Raw genomic sequence first — 17,778 nt, forward strand, 5'->3', positions numbered from 1 at the left:
TAAATATTTGTATCATATTTGATGACTTTACATTTTGAAACTATGCATGATGAGTTGAAGTAATAATGGTTTGAATGCATGAATCGACAATTTTTTTTGTCACATGAATCATGATTCGTTCACTTGATAATCTAATTTTTTTATGATTTATGATAAATTGAGACATTATATATGAATCTAGTTCTCGTGTGAATCTATTTACCTTGCCTTCATTGAATCTTTCGAAAAGTGATTTTGATTATTTGAATTTGAATGAAAAATTTTCAACCAAATCATGAACTCTCTTTTTGATTTCTCTACTTGAGCTATCTTTTATGAGAATCAAAATATTTTCTATCTTCGATTATTTTTTCTTAACATTTACTAAAAAAGAAACTTATGCAAACAAATTGTGATCTTGATAATGGTTTGTAAAGGTTTGAAATTATGCATGTTATATGTTGAACATTTGAAACCATATTTTAGTATCATGCATATCTAAGAAATGTTGATTTGACAAATTGAATGAGTTGAAAATGAATGATGATTTTTCTCTTGTTATAACTTGTGATATTTTTTATATATGAATCATCATCTTGATTTCTCGATATTCGATATATAAGATTTTTCTATAAATCAAGATTTTTCATACTATGATTCTTCTTGGTATTCACTAAAAAGGATGTATTCAAATTAACCATGATATGCTACTTGACATCTTAATAATTTATGACTTGAGTTTTGTTATGTATTATTCCCCTCTTCTTCATTCTAATTTACAATGATAAAAGGGGAGAAAAGAAATCATTAGCATTTCAAGAGATCAATAAATTTATTTATTTTATTTTGAATCTCTTGCAAGTGATTTTAATTATCTTGATTATTTGAAGTTGAATGTTTGGTACCAATAATCATGAAGTGATAAATGCTTGAAACATATTGATTTAATGCATGAGAGAAATGATTGGTATCATGAATGCTTTAGTATCATGCATGAGAAAAATGATGAATGATTGGTATCGTTATCAAAATGATTAATTTAATGCATGAAGTGATAAATGCTTAAAGATTTGAATGTCTTCGTATCATGTATGATATGCCCATAGTAATGATTGATTTATTTTTGGTATCATGCATAAAGTAAGAATGAAATGAAATATTTTAAAATTATGCATGTTTTAATTTGAAATCATGATGATGCACAACCATATTAAAAAAAAGGGGATTGAGACTTTAACTTTGTCATGATTTGAAAATTGATGTAAAGGGAAAAGAGTTATAGCATTATATTCTTTCATTCTTTTTGTCAATGACGAAGGGGGAGAAAAATTGCTACCTCAAGATGCAAAATTTGGAAACTTAGCACATTGCAAAAGAAGCAAACTTGTTAGCTTGCTCATCTCAAAAGAAAAGCAAGAAGTGCTATCTTGCAAATTTCAAGAGAAGCAATATTTGCTAAGTTATACATTTCAAGAAGATACATAAATAGTCTATCTTGCACATCTCAAACGATGTAAAATTTTGCCAACTTTCATAAGTGAAAAACTTACTAGTTTGCATGATATAACAGTTGCTAAATTTGCTAGCTTACAAATTGCAAGCTGAATAACTTGCTGTCTTAAACATCACCAAAAATTACTAACTTGTAATCTCAAGAGTAGCAAAAGTGCTATCTTGCCTATCTCAAGATGCACAAATGCAAACTTGTAAAATTTACAATCTTGCACATCTTTAAAATTAATGATGATTTGGTGATTATGCATGTTCTAAAATGACATAAAATTTGCTAGCTTATATATTGTAAAGTGATGAAAATTGTTGCTAGCTTGTATATTGTAAAACTTGCATATCTCTAAAACTTGTTACTTGGATGAGTTAAGGTTAACTCCGTCATCAATTGGTTGTCATCATAAAAAAAGGGGAGATTGTTGAATCTCATATTTTGATGATGAAACCAATTGATAGTGTTTATCTGATTTGCATTTTGAGTGATGCAGAAAATTTCGATCGGGGAGAGACAATTGAAGTAGGAAGAATAATATTGGTCCAGAATGGAACATGTTAGAAGATTAGACGTTGAGCCAGAGGATCGGTCCACGTGTAAGTAGAAGACTTCGGGCCGAGAATTCAGGCATTAGGCTAAGAAGAGCAGAAATTACACTAAGAAAATCATAGTTGCGAAGGTCAACTGGCCGATTGGGTAATAGGCTACAAGAGAGGATGATACACCGAAGAATCGGACGAAGTGTCGAACCAATGACATGACCGAACAACATTTGATGAGCTTTATAATAATTGTCTAGATCATGTTAAATCTCAGATTTTGATGATGAAACCAATTGTAAATTGTCTGATCTAATATATATGTTAAGAAAAGTATGTAGGATTAACTATGATAGCAGTAAGATATAAAGCAGGTGTTGTACCGGAGTCAAGATCGAGATCTTGTTGGAAGTTCAAGAGTTCGTCGGAAGTCCGGATGTTCATTAGAAGTTCTATCGGAACCAATTGAGAAGTCCAGGAGCTTGCCAAAGAAGCTCATCGGAACTCGCCAAGAAGATCATCATGAAGTCCAGGAGCTTGCCGGGAGTCTGTCGGAACATTGTCGAGAGTTCATCGGAAGATTGTCAGAAGCTCGTTGGAAGAGCAATTGACATACCGGAACAATTATGTTTTGATTATATTTTAGTTATTATAGTTAGATAGTAGATTAAGTTAGAATTGGGAGGCAATCCCACTAACTTAATTAAGAGCCAACTGAGCTCTTAACAGGGCTAAATTGGGCCAAATTGAACAACCCATTTAGCCCCTGAAAACATGGCCGGCGGTGGTACCGCCAAAGCTCGATCTCCGAGCTCTGTTAGGCGGTAGTACCACCTAGACTAAGTAGTTGTACCATCCAGTGTCAGACTGCAAGTGATAGTACCGTCTAATAATGGCAATGGTACCGCCAGTACTCCAAAATCCAAGGATGTGATACTTTTGGCTCCAATTTTGAAGCCATTGGGACCTATAAAAACCCCACCCTTTCCTACATGAAAGGGCACAAAAGTGTTTAACATATTCTTAAATCTCTAGGGTGTTAAGTGTTATAAAAGTGAGAAAGAGTTCTCCCCTCCCTCTCTTAGCTTTGTAAACATCCAAAAAAGAGGAGTGAGACTTGTAAGGGTTATCTCCTAAACCCGACAAAAAGAGAAAGAGCTGTAAAAGGTGGTTGGTCTTCGCTTATTAAAGGAAAACCTTTAGTGGACACCGGTAACCTCGACGGAGGAGGAATCTGAAGTGGATGTAGGTCACATCGACCAAACCACTCTAAATTCAGATTTGCTTTTCTTTTTATGCAATTTATATTACTGCAAATCTCTTTAAGCCTCTCTTTAAATTTTTATGAAAGCTCTTAAGTTCAACACCCTTCCAAAACAGTTTGAATCGAAACAAATATTTTACAAAATCGATGATTTTTCATTACACTAATTCACCCCCCCCCCTCTTAGTGCCGCTCTTGTTCCTAACAAGTGGTATCAGAGCAAGGTTCACTCTTATTTGGTTTAAAACCCAAGAGAGATAGCATTTGCCGGCAACCAAGAGGGTCATTCAATTACATGTCCACCCATGTTCAATGGGATGGATTACACATATTGGAAGACTAGAATAAGAATCTTTCTAATTTCAATGGATTTTGAATTATGGAATATTGTAGAAAATGGGTTTCAAAAGTCTTCTCTTCCAATGAACGATTAGAATGAATCGGAGAAGAAGACTTTCGCTTTAAATGCTAAGGCTATGAATGTCTTATTTTGTGCTTTAGATAAAAACGAGTTCAATCGTGTGTCTATCTGTGAAACTACTTTTGATATTTGACACACACTAGAAGTGACTCATGAAGGCACTAGTAGAGTGAGGAGTCGAAAATTAATCTTTTAGTGCACACTTATGAGTTGTTTTGGATGAAACTAAGTGAGACCATTGGAGATATGTATACCCGATTTATGGATGTTATCAATGGTCTAAAAGGACTTGATAAAAGTTTCTTGGATTTTGAACTTGTTAATAAAATTTTAAGATCCCTTCCAAAGAGTTGGGACCCTAAAGTCATGACCATTCAAGAGGCCAAAGATTTAAATAATTTTCCTCTCGAAGAACTAATTGGGTCACTAATGACCTATGAGATGACTTGTAATGCTTATGAAGAGCTTGAGAATAACCTTCCAAAGAATAGGAAGGATATGACACTAAGAACTCAAGAAGACCACTTGAAAGAAAATTCAAGTGATAAGGACTTTGATGAAGACTTAACACTCTTGACAAAAATGTTCAAAAAATCTTAAAATGAAATAAATTTAAAAATAATACTAAAAATAAAATTGAACCCAAGAAAGAACAAGTGATATGCTATGAATACAAGAAGTCAAGACACTTCAAGAGTGAATGTCCCCAAGCAAAGAGGAAGCAACCCAAGAAGAAAAATGCTCTTAAAGTAACTTAGGATGACTCAAGTACATCCGAAGAAGAGGAGACAACCAACACCGAGCAAGTTGCTCACTATGCACTAATGGCTATTGGAGATGAGGTGAGTAGTTCATTTGATGTAAATTTATCCTTTGATGAACTATTAAATATTTTTCATGATTTATTTGATTAATGCAAATCAATTAGTAAAAAATATAAATTGTTGAAAAAAGAGTATGATTCTCTTGTTAGTGATTTCAATAGATTAAAAGTTATGATAGTTTAGCTCCGAAATGTGATAAACTAAAAATACTTCAAAAGAAAAACTTGTTACTTAAAGAAACTGTAGAAAAGTTTGACATTGGTAATAAGTCCTTGAACATGATCATTGCCAATAAGGGCCACGTTCATAGAAAAGGCGAAATCGAATTTGTGAGTAGCTCTCACCAAAATCTAACCACCTTTATTGAAGGCCCCACTTTACATGTTTCACCCTGAAACAAATATAACTTTTGTTACAAATTTGAGCATATAACTTATCGTTATCCATTTAAGAAATATAGTCTATACAAATTGATTTGGGTTCCTAAAAGAACCTCAAATGACTCAATGCAACATGATAAGCTATGTAGATCGATTTTTGAGGTACCTAAGGTCAAATGGGTACCTAAAAGTTATCTTTTTTTTTTAGAAAAATGTACTATCACAAGCTAGGAGGAAGAAATGGTACTTTGATAGTGGATGCTCAAGGCATATGACCAAAGATCCATCTTAATTCTCTAAGCTCATTAGCTTAGATGAAGGATATGTCACCTTCAAAGATAACAGCGAGGGTAAAATCATTGGCAAAGGAACCATAGGTAATAAATCCAATCTTATTATTGAAGATGTGTTATTGGTTGATGGCTTACAGCATAATATTTTGAGTATTAGTCAATTGTGTGATAAAGAATATATTGTTAGATTTGAATCGAATGCTTGTATTATAAAAAAACCACACAAATACACATCTATGATTGTCCTAAAATAAAATAATGTATACACTATCAACATTGATGATCTTAGTAATGAAATATATTTTTTTGTTTTAAATAATGATGCTTGGCTTTGGCATAGGAGATTAGGTCATGCTAGCAAGAAACTAATCTCTCAAATCTCATCTAAAGAACTTATAAGAGGAATTCCTCACATTAAGTTTATTAAAGACAATGTATATGATGTATATCAACTAGGAAAACAAATAAAAAGTAGTTTCAAACCAAAGAACCAAATAAGCACCTCTAAACCATTGCAATTGACCTATATGGACTTATTCGGACTAATTGCTACATCAAATCTAGGAGGTAGTAAATACGTCTTTGTTATCGTGGATGATTATAGTAGATACATGGACTTACTTTTTGGCACACAAAAGTAATTGCTTTGGTATTCTCTGAGTTTTGTAAACTTGTTCAAAATAAAAAGGGTTTTATTATTTCATTAATTCGAAATGATCACGGTGGTGAATTTCAAAACTATGATTTCCAAGACTTTTGTAAATCTAATGGATATAACCACAATTTCTCTACTCCGAGAAATCCTCAATAAAATGGGATAGTAGAAAGAAAAAATAGAAACTTATAAGAAATGGAAAGAACCATGTTAAATGAACATAGTCTACCTAAATATTTTTGGGCTGAAGTTGTAAATACGACATGCTATGTTATAAATAGGATTCTAGTAAAACCACTACTTTCCTAAACTTCTTATGAGTTGTGGAACAACAAAAAACCTAACATTTCATACTTTAAATTTTTCGGGTGGAAATATTTTATTTTGAATGAAAAAGATATCTTAGGAAAATTTGATGCAAAATCTGATGAAGGAATTTTTCTTGATTATTCTTCTATTTCTAAGGCTTTTCGTATATTTAACAAAATAACTTTGGTTATAGAAGAATCTATTTATGTGGTTTTTAATGAAGTTTCCAAAGTTAAGAAAAATGATTTTGATGATAATCTTAATTTTGATGCTTTGAATTTAAATGAATCCCTTTCTCCATCTAACAACTTGGATGCATCGTCTTCCGAAACATCCTTACCTAAGGAAGTATATAAATGCTCATCCCAAGGAGCTAATCATAGGAGACACATCTAAAGGGGTTCAAACTCATTTTTCCCTTAAGAATTTTTGTGCAAATTGATGAGGCCTTGAAAGATGATTCATGGCTTATTGCAATGCAAGAAGAGTTAAATCAATTTAAGAGAAATGAGGTGTGGAAGCTTGTTCTGAGGTCAAATGATCATTTAGTTATTGGTTCTAAATGGGTCTTTAGAAACAAGCAAGATGAATTTGGTATCGTGGTTAGAAACAAGACTAGATTAGTGACCAAGGGTTTCAACTAAGAAGAAGGTATCGATTATGAAAAAACCTTCACTCCTTTGGCACGATTAAAAGCTATAAGGATGCTCCTTGCCTATGCTAGTAGTAATAATTTTAAGTTGTTTCAAATAGATATTAAAAGTGCTTTTCTTAATGCTTTATTTCCAAAGAAGTTTATGTTGAACAACCTCCCAGATTTGAGAATGATAAGTTCCCCAATCATGTGTATAAATTGACTAAAATTCTTTATGGTTTAAAACAAGCCCTAAAGGCTTGGTATGAGAGACTTAGCTCTTTTCTTATTTAAAATAATTTCTCTAAAGGTAAGATCGATACTACTTTATTTATTAAAAATTTTGAAAATAATTTTCTTATTGTTCAAATTTATGTTGATGACATTATTTTTGGCTCTACAAATGAATCATTATGTGAATCATTTGCCAAAAGCATGAGTCTAGAGTTTGAAATGAGTATAATGTGGGAACTAACTTTCTTTTTAGGTTTATAAATCAAACAACTTAAGGATGGTATTGTTATCAGTTAAATAAAATATGCATTAGACATACTAAAATGATTTAATATGGATAGTTCAAAAGCTATCAACACTACTATGAGTACCTCCACTAAGTTAGACATTGACGAAAGTGGATAAAGCTTTGATTAAAAAACTTATAGGGGTATGATAGGTAGTTTACTTTACCTCACTGCAACTAGACTGGACATCATGTTTAGTATAGGATTTTGTGCTAGATTTCAATCTAACCCCAAGCAATCTCATTTAAAAGCTGTCAAAAGGATTTTTAGATACCTAAAAGGAACTCCTAAATTAGGATTATGGTATCCAAAATCTAAAAATCTTGAATTGCTTGGTTATGCCGATGCTGATTTTACTGGATGCTGAATAGATAGAAAGAGCATATTTAGAACATGTCAATTTTTAGGACACGTACTTGTCTATTGGTCCTCTAAGAAATAAAACTCGATTGCACTATCCACAACCGAAGCCGAATACATTGCGGTTGTTTTCAATATGTTTATGAACATGCCTTTAATCTAAGCATCTTTCCGAGATCAGTTTTAATCATACAAAACATTTTCAAAACCGACGTTTTTTCTACTGCACTAATTCACCCCCCCTCCCTCCCCTCCCTCTTAGTGTCGACTCTTTTCCTAACAATTATAAAGTGATAAATGCCAAAATATAATAAGTAAAATGACTGTGTATCAAGTCACACATACCATCACTCACGTGATTGGCTTGTTGGACACTTATGACTAGCAGTTTGGTATACGGTCTTTGGGATATTAGATGGATGAGGGACTATAGGTACACAATAACTAAGGATAAAAAAGTTCAACGGATTGGATTTCCCTATATTGTTTGGGGATTGCGGTGTAATGGCCTAGTGTGTTCGTTGTCGATAAGTCGAGCGAATTATTATGGAGATAATAATTCACTGAGCCAGAAGGAGTTCTGACAAGTATGACTCACGGTCAGCTCAATATTGAGCATAGAGGGCCCCACACATATAGTAGGCATTACGATGAATATAAGTTCGAATATAAGATATCCACCGGAGCCCCTAACTTATTGGATGTCCAATAAGCCACTGAATTATTGGATTATATTGATGAGATCCAATAAAAGCTAATAAGAGATTATTGGATAGAGATCCACTAATCTAAGAAGCTCGGGTAGTTGGATGGAGATCCAATACCCAATAGGGCAGGATCCATTAGGGATAAATTGATAGGGAGGGAATCAGTGGTTTATAGACTAGAGTCTTTTTGGTTTATCTCTCCTATTCTCCTCCCCTTCTCCTCCTCAGAGCAGGTTGAAGTTTTGAGGAGCATCGTCACAACCCTACTATATGGATCACTGCTAGAGAGGAGGGTACTTGACCTCCTTCACCCTCTCCTAGAGATCTGTAAGGATTCAGGGATATACGATCTCCCTAGGTAATACAATCTATCTTATACGTAGTTTTAAGTTTCATGGATTTTTGCGCACCAATCTTCATACGATGATAAACATATATAGAAAAATTTTGGGTTTTTGTTTTATATTCTTCCGCTGCACATATGATGTCGCCCCGAAAATTTCTCAACAAATATGAGTAAACCAAATGGCTCTAGGCTATACCCCTTTTAGCTACCATCTCCTATTCTCCTCTCCCTCTCTTCTCCTCAGCCAGCAGCTCTTGTTTAGAGTATATGGACAGCAAGAAGGGTCGGCCCCTTCTTGATCTCGTGGTGTGCATGAAGATGAGGTTTATGCAGTAATTTGAGAAGCATTTTTGTAGCCTCTACCATATGGACTGTTGAATCTCGTATTTTGATGATGAAACCAATTGATAATTATGTTTATGTTTAACTATATGTTGAGTGATGCAGGTCTACTCGATTAGGATTAGACAATTAAGGTAGGAGGAATTGACGTTGTGCCGGAGAAGATCACGTTAGGATATTGGATGGCAAAAGGATTCGGACGTCGGGCATCGGGCCAAGAGCGGAATTACGCCAAGGATATCGGCGTTGCGGAGGTCAACCACTGATTGGGCAACAAGCCGCAAGAGAGGACGATGCGCCGAAGAATCGGACGAAGCGCCAACCAATGACGTGCCGGGCAACAGAATGTCAATTCGCTTTATAATAATTGTCTAGATCGGAGTAGAGTTTTTGCTTGTGTGTGCAGGATTAACTACGATAACGATGAAGACATAAAGCAAAACAAAGTGTCGGAGTCAAGCACGAAGGATTCATTGCGAGTTCGAGAGTTCGACAGAAGTCCGAAGGTTCGTCGGGAATGCTGCCGGAACTAGCCAAGAATGAGTAGGGAGCTTGCCGAAGGGTTTTTCGGAAGCTCGCCGGAAGGTTCGTTGGAAGTTCATGGAGCTCACCGAGAAAGATCGGAGCTTGCCGAAGAAGCTTATCGGAACTCGCCAAGATCAAATCGTGAAGTCTAGGAGCTTGCCGAGAGTCCGCAGAATGGTTTCCGAGAGTTTATCGGAAGACCGCCGGAAGTTCGCCGGAAGCTCGCCGGAAGAAGTCTTGACTTACGAACTTTGTAATAGCTTAGAAAATGTCTTTAAATTTGTAGTTAGCATGTTAATTAGGGTTAAAATTAGGTGTTAATCCTATAACCCAAGTAAGGGCCAATTGGGCCCGAGTTCGGACTAGTTTGGGCCAAGTTTAGAGCCCAACCAGTGAGCTGATTTGGCCTAGGCGGTGGCATCGCCCAGCACCCGAGAGCTGGGCGGTGACACCTCCTGGGCTGGGCGGTGGCACCGCCAGCATCGGGAACATAAGAGAATTCAAATTTTTGGAGCCCAAATTTGAATCCTCTTGAGGCCTATAAATACCCCTCAAGTCTCAGCTGAGAAGATAACTTTTTAAGCAGCAAGTGATTGAGAGAAAAGTCTTAGAAGAGTCTTTGCTAGTCTTGTTTTTAATTTGCTAGTGTTCACCTCCTTCTTTCTTGCTGAAAATCTGTAAGAGAGTGAACCGCTTATAAAAGTTGTAAGAGAGGTATTTACCCTTCCCTTTCAAGAGATTTGCTAGTGGAAGGTGGGAGCCTCATCGAAGAGGGGCCTCGCAAGTGGATGTAGGTCATTTGACCGAACCACTGTAAAATCGGCGTAATCTCTGGTTTGCATTTACTTATTGTCATTTATATTACTGCAAACCATTTGCACTTTAATGTTATACTGCTTTGTCTTCGTCTTACTTATCTCTTCAAGTTAAAACACAATCGAAACGTTTTTAAACGAAAACGTTGCTTTTATCGTACGAAGTTTTCGAAAAGTGTTTAAATTGTGAAAAGTTTATCGCACTTCACCGCTGCACTAATTCACCCCCCCCTCTTAGTGCCGCTCCGATCCTAACAATTGGTATCAGAGCCCGGTATTTCTCATTTCGGATTTACACCCAACAGAAATGGCTCTTCATGGCTTTCAAGAGGGCTTATCGGTTTTTCGTCCACCGTTATTTAACGGATTGGACTACACTTATTGGAAAACTCGAATGAGAGTTTTCTTGATTTCTATGAATTTGGATTTATGGAATATCGTTGAAAACGGTTTTCAACTTCCCTCTAAACCGATGAACGAATGGTCGGATTTGGAGAAGAAATATTTTTCTTTAAACGTAAAGGCTATGAATGCCTTATTTTGCGCTTTGGACAAAAATGAGTTCAATCGGATTTCTACGTGCGAAACGACTTTCGATATTTGGCGAATACTTGAAATCACGCACGAGGGAACTAGTAGAGTCAAAGACTCGAAAGTTAACATTTTATTGCATGATTTTGAGCTTTTTCAAATGCAACCAAGCGAGACTATAGGCGACATGTACACCCGTTTCACGGATGTCGTCAATAATCTAAGAGTTCTTGGTAAATCTTTTTCGAATTTTGATCTCGTAAGCAAAATCTTAAGATCCCTTCCAAAAAGGTGGGATTCTAAAATAACCGCAATACAAGAAACAAAAGATTTAAATATTTTTCCACTTGAAGAACTAATTGGTTTGTTGATGACATATGAAATGGTGCACAATGCACATGATGAACAAAATCACCTTCCAAAGAACAGGAAGGATTTGGAACCCCGGACAAATGAATACCACTTGAGCAATGACTCAAGTGATGAGGACAATGATGAACTTGAACTTCGAACACTAAATCTTAATAAGTTTATTAAACAAAAATCTAAAATAAACAATGAACTTGAATGGAGGGAGAGGCCAAAGAAGAGGAAGGCAACCAAGGATGAATCAAGAACTTCCAAAGGTGAAACGGAGAATTGGGCTTTGACGGGCTTCGACTACAAGGTAAGTAACTCAACTCTCTTGAATTATTTTGAAATTACTTGATGTTTTCCATGATGCATTTTCTCTTTTCTTTTGAATAATTATTTTTTCTTGAAAATTGTATGTTTTATGTTAATAGAATAAAATATTAGATTTAAATAATCATATATATGTGCTTGAGAAGCAAGAATGTGTATTTTGATGATTTCCATATTAACCTTCAATGATGATGCATGGTTTTTATATGGAAGGCTTGATGATTTTTTTTAAACCTTGTCTTTGGTTTTCAAACATGATGTATGTTTTTGACATAAGAACAAAACTTGAGCATGCTAATATAAAGTCAATCACATAAATTAAAACTAAAGAAGTTTTAGTTATCTATAAGAATCATTCAAAATTATGTTCAATGAAACCATTGCATAATGATGTAATGAAAATATTAAACATTTTGAAACCATGTTTTAGTGTCATGCATAATGATCATGCTTAATAAATTTTGAAATTATGCATATGAATCTTGTGATTTATGGATTATTGATTTTTACCATAATGAAAGTGCCTTATTAATCTTTGTTGTAATAAATCTTACACTTTCGGTTTTAAACATTATACATGTTTTTATTTGGTATAAGTGAAATAAAATCATATGAATTGAAACAACTAAAAAGAGGAAAATATTTTTTCCTTGAAAATTTATTTTTCTCTATCCTATTGATCTTGATGTTTATTATGATAAATCTATGTATACCATTTTGAATCTCTTGAAAGTAATGTTGATATTTTGATGATTTAAATTTGAAATGAGTTTTATCAAAATCATGATATTGATTTCTTGGAATAACATGAGATTACCTTTGATGATCATTTTGATTCATGGAATTTTGGATTCATGACTTGGTCTTACATTTGTTTATGAGATGGTTGAAATCTTCGTACCTTTGAATTCTTCCCTTCTCCTTTCAATTTTTAAATTTATGCATGTTATATGTTGAAGATTTAAAACCATGTTTTGGTATCATGCATATCTAAGAAATATTGATGTGACAAATTGAATAAGTTGAAAATGAATGATGATTTTTCTCTTGAATATAACTTGTGATATTTTTTTATATAAATCATCATTTTGATTTCTCGACATTCGATATATGAGATTTTATTATAAATCAAAATTTCTCATTAATCGATCTTCTACGATTTTACTTGATATTCTCTTGAGAGGAGATTTTCTAAATGAATCATGATTTTTCCTTGTGAGTTCTTGGAGTTATTACTTGATTTTTCTTTTAAAACAAGATCTCTTCTTTGTACTCCTATGATTTTTCTTGATATTTTATTTAAAGAAGATATTTACTATATGAATCATGTCTTTTGGTATTCAAATGATTTTATCCTTCATGACATGATTTCTTTGTATTTATGGCTTGCATGGCTTGAAATGTTTTGGTATGATGCATGCAATGATGAAATATTCATAAAGTTAAAATGATGTATGCAATACTTATGATAATGATGTACATGATGTATTTATATGATGTGTATCATGAATGCTTTAAATGATGAATGTTTGGTATCATGATCAACATGTTGATAAATGCTTGAAAATTTTAATGTTTGAGTATCATGTATGATATGCTTATTAATGATGATTGATTTATTTTTCGGTATCGTGCATGAAAAATAAGGTTATTGAAATTGTGTATATTTTAATTTGAATATATAATGATGCACAAATAAGAATGATACTTACCTTTGTCATAATATGAAAATTGATATAAGGGTCTTCCCTTTTTTTTTGACAATGACAAAGGGGGAGCAAGAATTTCTAGCGTTGACATCATGAAAAGAGGCAAACTAACTAGCTTGCACAATTCAAAATGAAAAAAAAAATTGCACTTCTCAAAAGAGAAGATGCAAATGTAACATTTGCCAAATTGTTTGCTTGCCTCATGTAAAACATTATCTCTTGCTAGTTTGGCATTTTTGCTAGCTTGTATGTTGCAAAACTTGATCACTTTTTCAAACATTTTGCTAGCTTACACTTTGCAAAGAAAGAAAAAATGGCACTTCTAGAAGAAAGAGCTTGTTATTTTGAACATCACAAGCTTGCCTATCTTAAGAAACAAAAATTGCAAAAGTGCTATCTTGCCTATCTCAAGAAGCAAAACTTGCAACCTGCACATTGCAATAGGAAGCAAGAATTATGAGCTTACACAAGAAAGCTATCTTGCATTTGCTTTCGAAATTTTTGCTAGCTTGTATATTGTGAAACTTACATATCGTAAAAATTGCTAGCTTGTAGTCTAAAGAGAAGCAAAAAGTTGCTATCTCAAAAGAAGCAAATGTGCTATCTTGCCTATCTTAAGAGGCAAAAATGCTAACTTGCACATCTAGCAAAACTTGACAAATTTGCATATTTCAAGAAGCAAGAGTTGCTTTCTTGAACATCTCAAATATTGCTAGCTTGCATGATGTAGAACTTGCTATCTTGAACATTACCAAAAGTGCTATCTTGTATACTGTAAAACTTGCATATCTAAAACTTGATAGCTTGAATGTCTTAAGCATGATGCATTACTTGCTAAATTTTCTAGCTTCAAAACTGCATAATGATAAACTTATATTTCAAACACAAAGAATAGTTGTACTTCTCCTTTTTGTTGATGACAAAGGGGGAGAAGTATGTTGATGACATGATATGCATAAGTCTATGCATGAGTTCATAATGACGTGTTGTAAGTATTCATGATGAATATTGTAATGACTTGAATTCAGTTTGAATTCAAGGTTCTATCAATATGGCATATTGATAGGGGGAGTTTGTTTAAACTCCGGGAGTCAAGTTTAACTCCGTCATCAATTGGTTGTCATCATCAAAAAAGGGGAGATTGTTAAATCTCGTATTTTGATGATGAAACCAATTGATAATTATGTTTATGTTTAAATGTATGTTGAGTGATGCAGGTCTACTCGATCAGGATTAGACAATTAAGGCAGGAGGAATTGACGTTGCGCCGGAGAAGATCACGTTAGGATATTGGATGGCAGAAGGCTTCGGACGCCGGGCATCGGGCCAAGAGCGGAATTACGCCAAGGATATCGGCGTTGCAGAGGTCAACCGCTGATTGGGCAACAAGCCGCAAGAGAGGACGATGCGCCGAAGAATCGGACGAAGCGCCAACCAATGACGTGCCGAGCAACAGAATGTCAATTCGCTTTATAATAATTGTCTAGATCGGAGTAGAGTTTTTGCTTGTGTGTGCAGGATTAACTACAATAACGACGAAGACATAAAGCAAAACAAAGCGTCGGAGTCAAGCACGAAGGATTCATTGTGAGTTCGAGAGTTCGACGGAAGTCCGAAGGTTCGTCGGGAATGCTGCCGGAACTAGCCAAGAATGAGTAGGGAGCTTGCCGAAGGGTTTTTCGGAAGCTCGCCGGAAGGTTCATTGGAAGTTCACGGAGCTCACCGAGAAAGATCGGAGCTTGCCGAAGAAGCTTATCGGAACTCGCCAAGATCAAATCGTGAAGTCTAGGAGCTTGCCGAGAGTCCGCAAAATGGTTTCCGAGAGTTTATCGGAAGACCGCCGGAAGTTCGCCGGAAGCTCGCCGGAAGAAGTCTTGACTTACGAACTTTGTAATAGCTTAGAAAATGTCTTTAAATTTGTAGTTAGCACGTTAATTAGGGTTAGAATTAGGTGTTAATCCTATAACCCAAGTAGGGGCCAATTGGGCCCGAGTTCGGACTGGTTTGGGCCAAGTTTGGAGCCTAACCAGTGAGCTGATTTGGCCTAGGCGGTGGCACCGCCCAGTACCCGAGAGCTGGGCAGTGACACCTCCTGGGCTGGGCGGTGGCACCGCCAGCATCGGGAACATAAGAGAATTCAAATTTTTGGAGCCCAAATTTGAATCCTCTTGAGGCCTATAAATACCCCTCAAGTCTCAGCTGAGAAGATAACTTTTTGAGCAGCAAGTGATTGAGAGAAAAGTCTTAGAAGAGTCTTTGCTAGTCTTGTTTTCAATTTGCTAGTGTTCACCTCCTTCTTTCTTGCTGAAAATCCGTAAGAGAGTGAACGGCTTATAAAAATTGTAAGAAGGGTATTTACCCTTCCCTTTCAAGAGATTTGCTAGTGGAAGGTGGGAGCCTCATCGAAGAGGGGCCTCGCAAGTGGATGTAGGTCATTTGACCGAACCACTGTAAAATCAGCGTAATCTCTGGTTTGCATTTACTTATTATCATTTATATTACTGTAAACCATTTGCACTTTAATGCTATACTGCTTTGTCTTCGTCTTACTTATCTCTTCAAGTTAAAACGCAATCGAAACATTTTTAAACGAAAACATTGCTTTTATCGTACGAAGTTTCCGAAAAGTGTTTAAATCGTGAAAAGTTTATCGCACTTCACCGCTGCACTAATTCACCCTCTTAGTGCCGCTCCGATCCTAACATGGACCACCGCTAGAGAGGAGGATAGTTGACCTCCTTCATCCTTTCTCTCATAGATCTATAGGATTTTAGGGATATACGATCTCCCTTGGTAACACATATTCCTTAACACATGTAGTTTTTCGATTTTATGAGTTTTTACGCACCAATCTTTGCACAATAATGAAACCTTCATTTTCTATATGAAATTCTGAAATTTTATTTTATGTTCTTCTAACTATGCATGTGATATTGCCCCAGATTTTTCATTGTATAATCATCGATTTTATAATATGATGTCATCACTATTTTTACGATGATTTTTATTAACTATATAGTGTTTTGATAATGATAATAAAAATACAATTAATCACTCGAATGACTAGTACCAAAAGCAAATAGAAGCCTACGAATGTGATATTATAATTATATGCCAGCAATTATATCATAACACAAATAACATCATGTCATGTATAGTATTTTCTTTGACGGATACATTGTTATCACTGTAGACACTACTTTAAATCACTGTAAACCGTGCAAATTACTATTAACGTTAACGTAATCGAACTATACTATTACAAATAATAATTATATAAATTACATACTATTTTAACCAAAGGAATCTACTAATTATATACCATGACACTAGTGCTAACCAACATTTTGCACTCATGGTTATAAATCAAATTAAAAATAAACTAATTTGGACTAATTTAAAAATAAATAAATATACGATTATAGTATCCCGATGGGAAGAGGAGAACAAATCGTTAATAAACTATTTTAATGACCATCATCAGTCATAATACTCTAAAGGTGATACATTATTTTAAAGACCACATGCTCTAAGACCCATTTCAAAAATATTTATGTTTAGTCGAGTATTCAACAAATAAAAGACAAAGATTTTATGAGAATTTTATGATATTTTTTTATTAATTTATAGTGTTTTACAATCGGTGAGAGAATTATAAAGACTATGAGAGATAAAGTTTTATACGAGTTTCTAGTCGTCGACACTAGAGGAGACGAAAAATACTATAGGGATTACGAGAGTTTAGAGGTTTGAGAGAGAAATATCAAGAAAAAGCACATAAACCCCTTTAGGGTTTAGGTCACCCACCACTAAAGAGGAAAATCCTAAGCAAAAGACAAAAAATCTAACAAAAACAAATAGCCTGTGAGGTGTCGAAGCCACTTCGACAAGAGAGGAGAAATACTTATCAGGTTTCCTCTGCTAAGAGAAAGCAAGATGGGAATGAGTTCCATTAAAATTGTAGTAAAAAGATAAGGGCATGCGAGGGGGTTCCGTTGACGATTAAGGTATTATTGTGATGACAACGAAGGTCCATGAGGAAGCTAGAAAGGCAAGAGGTGCTTTTGGAGGTTCCATCGAATGCTTTATAGGTTTAAGGGTTAAGAGTTGCAAGGGGGTGATTGAGGTGTGTGGATCTTTACATTAAGAGAGGTCTAAAAGGAAGCATAGAGGAAAAAGAGTTGGAAGCACTAGAGAGAGGTAACTGGATTCAATGGTAAAGGAGAGAAGATCAAGCGTCAATTAATCTAATATCAATCGATGAGATCAGATCGATCCATAGGGTGCCTTCAATTGATCCAACACGATATCGAGAAAAGAGTTTGACACTGTTCTCAAGGGTAGTTTTGGTATCATAAATATTAGGGATGATTAGTTGGAAAAAAGAAAAACGGAAGCATTTGGAAAATACTCAAAAAAGGAAATTTTCTAGAAAA

Source organism: Musa acuminata, chromosome BXJ3-1 (genome assembly GCF_036884655.1).
Source record: "Musa acuminata AAA Group cultivar baxijiao chromosome BXJ3-1, Cavendish_Baxijiao_AAA, whole genome shotgun sequence".
Lineage (NCBI taxonomy): Eukaryota > Viridiplantae > Streptophyta > Magnoliopsida > Zingiberales > Musaceae > Musa > Musa acuminata.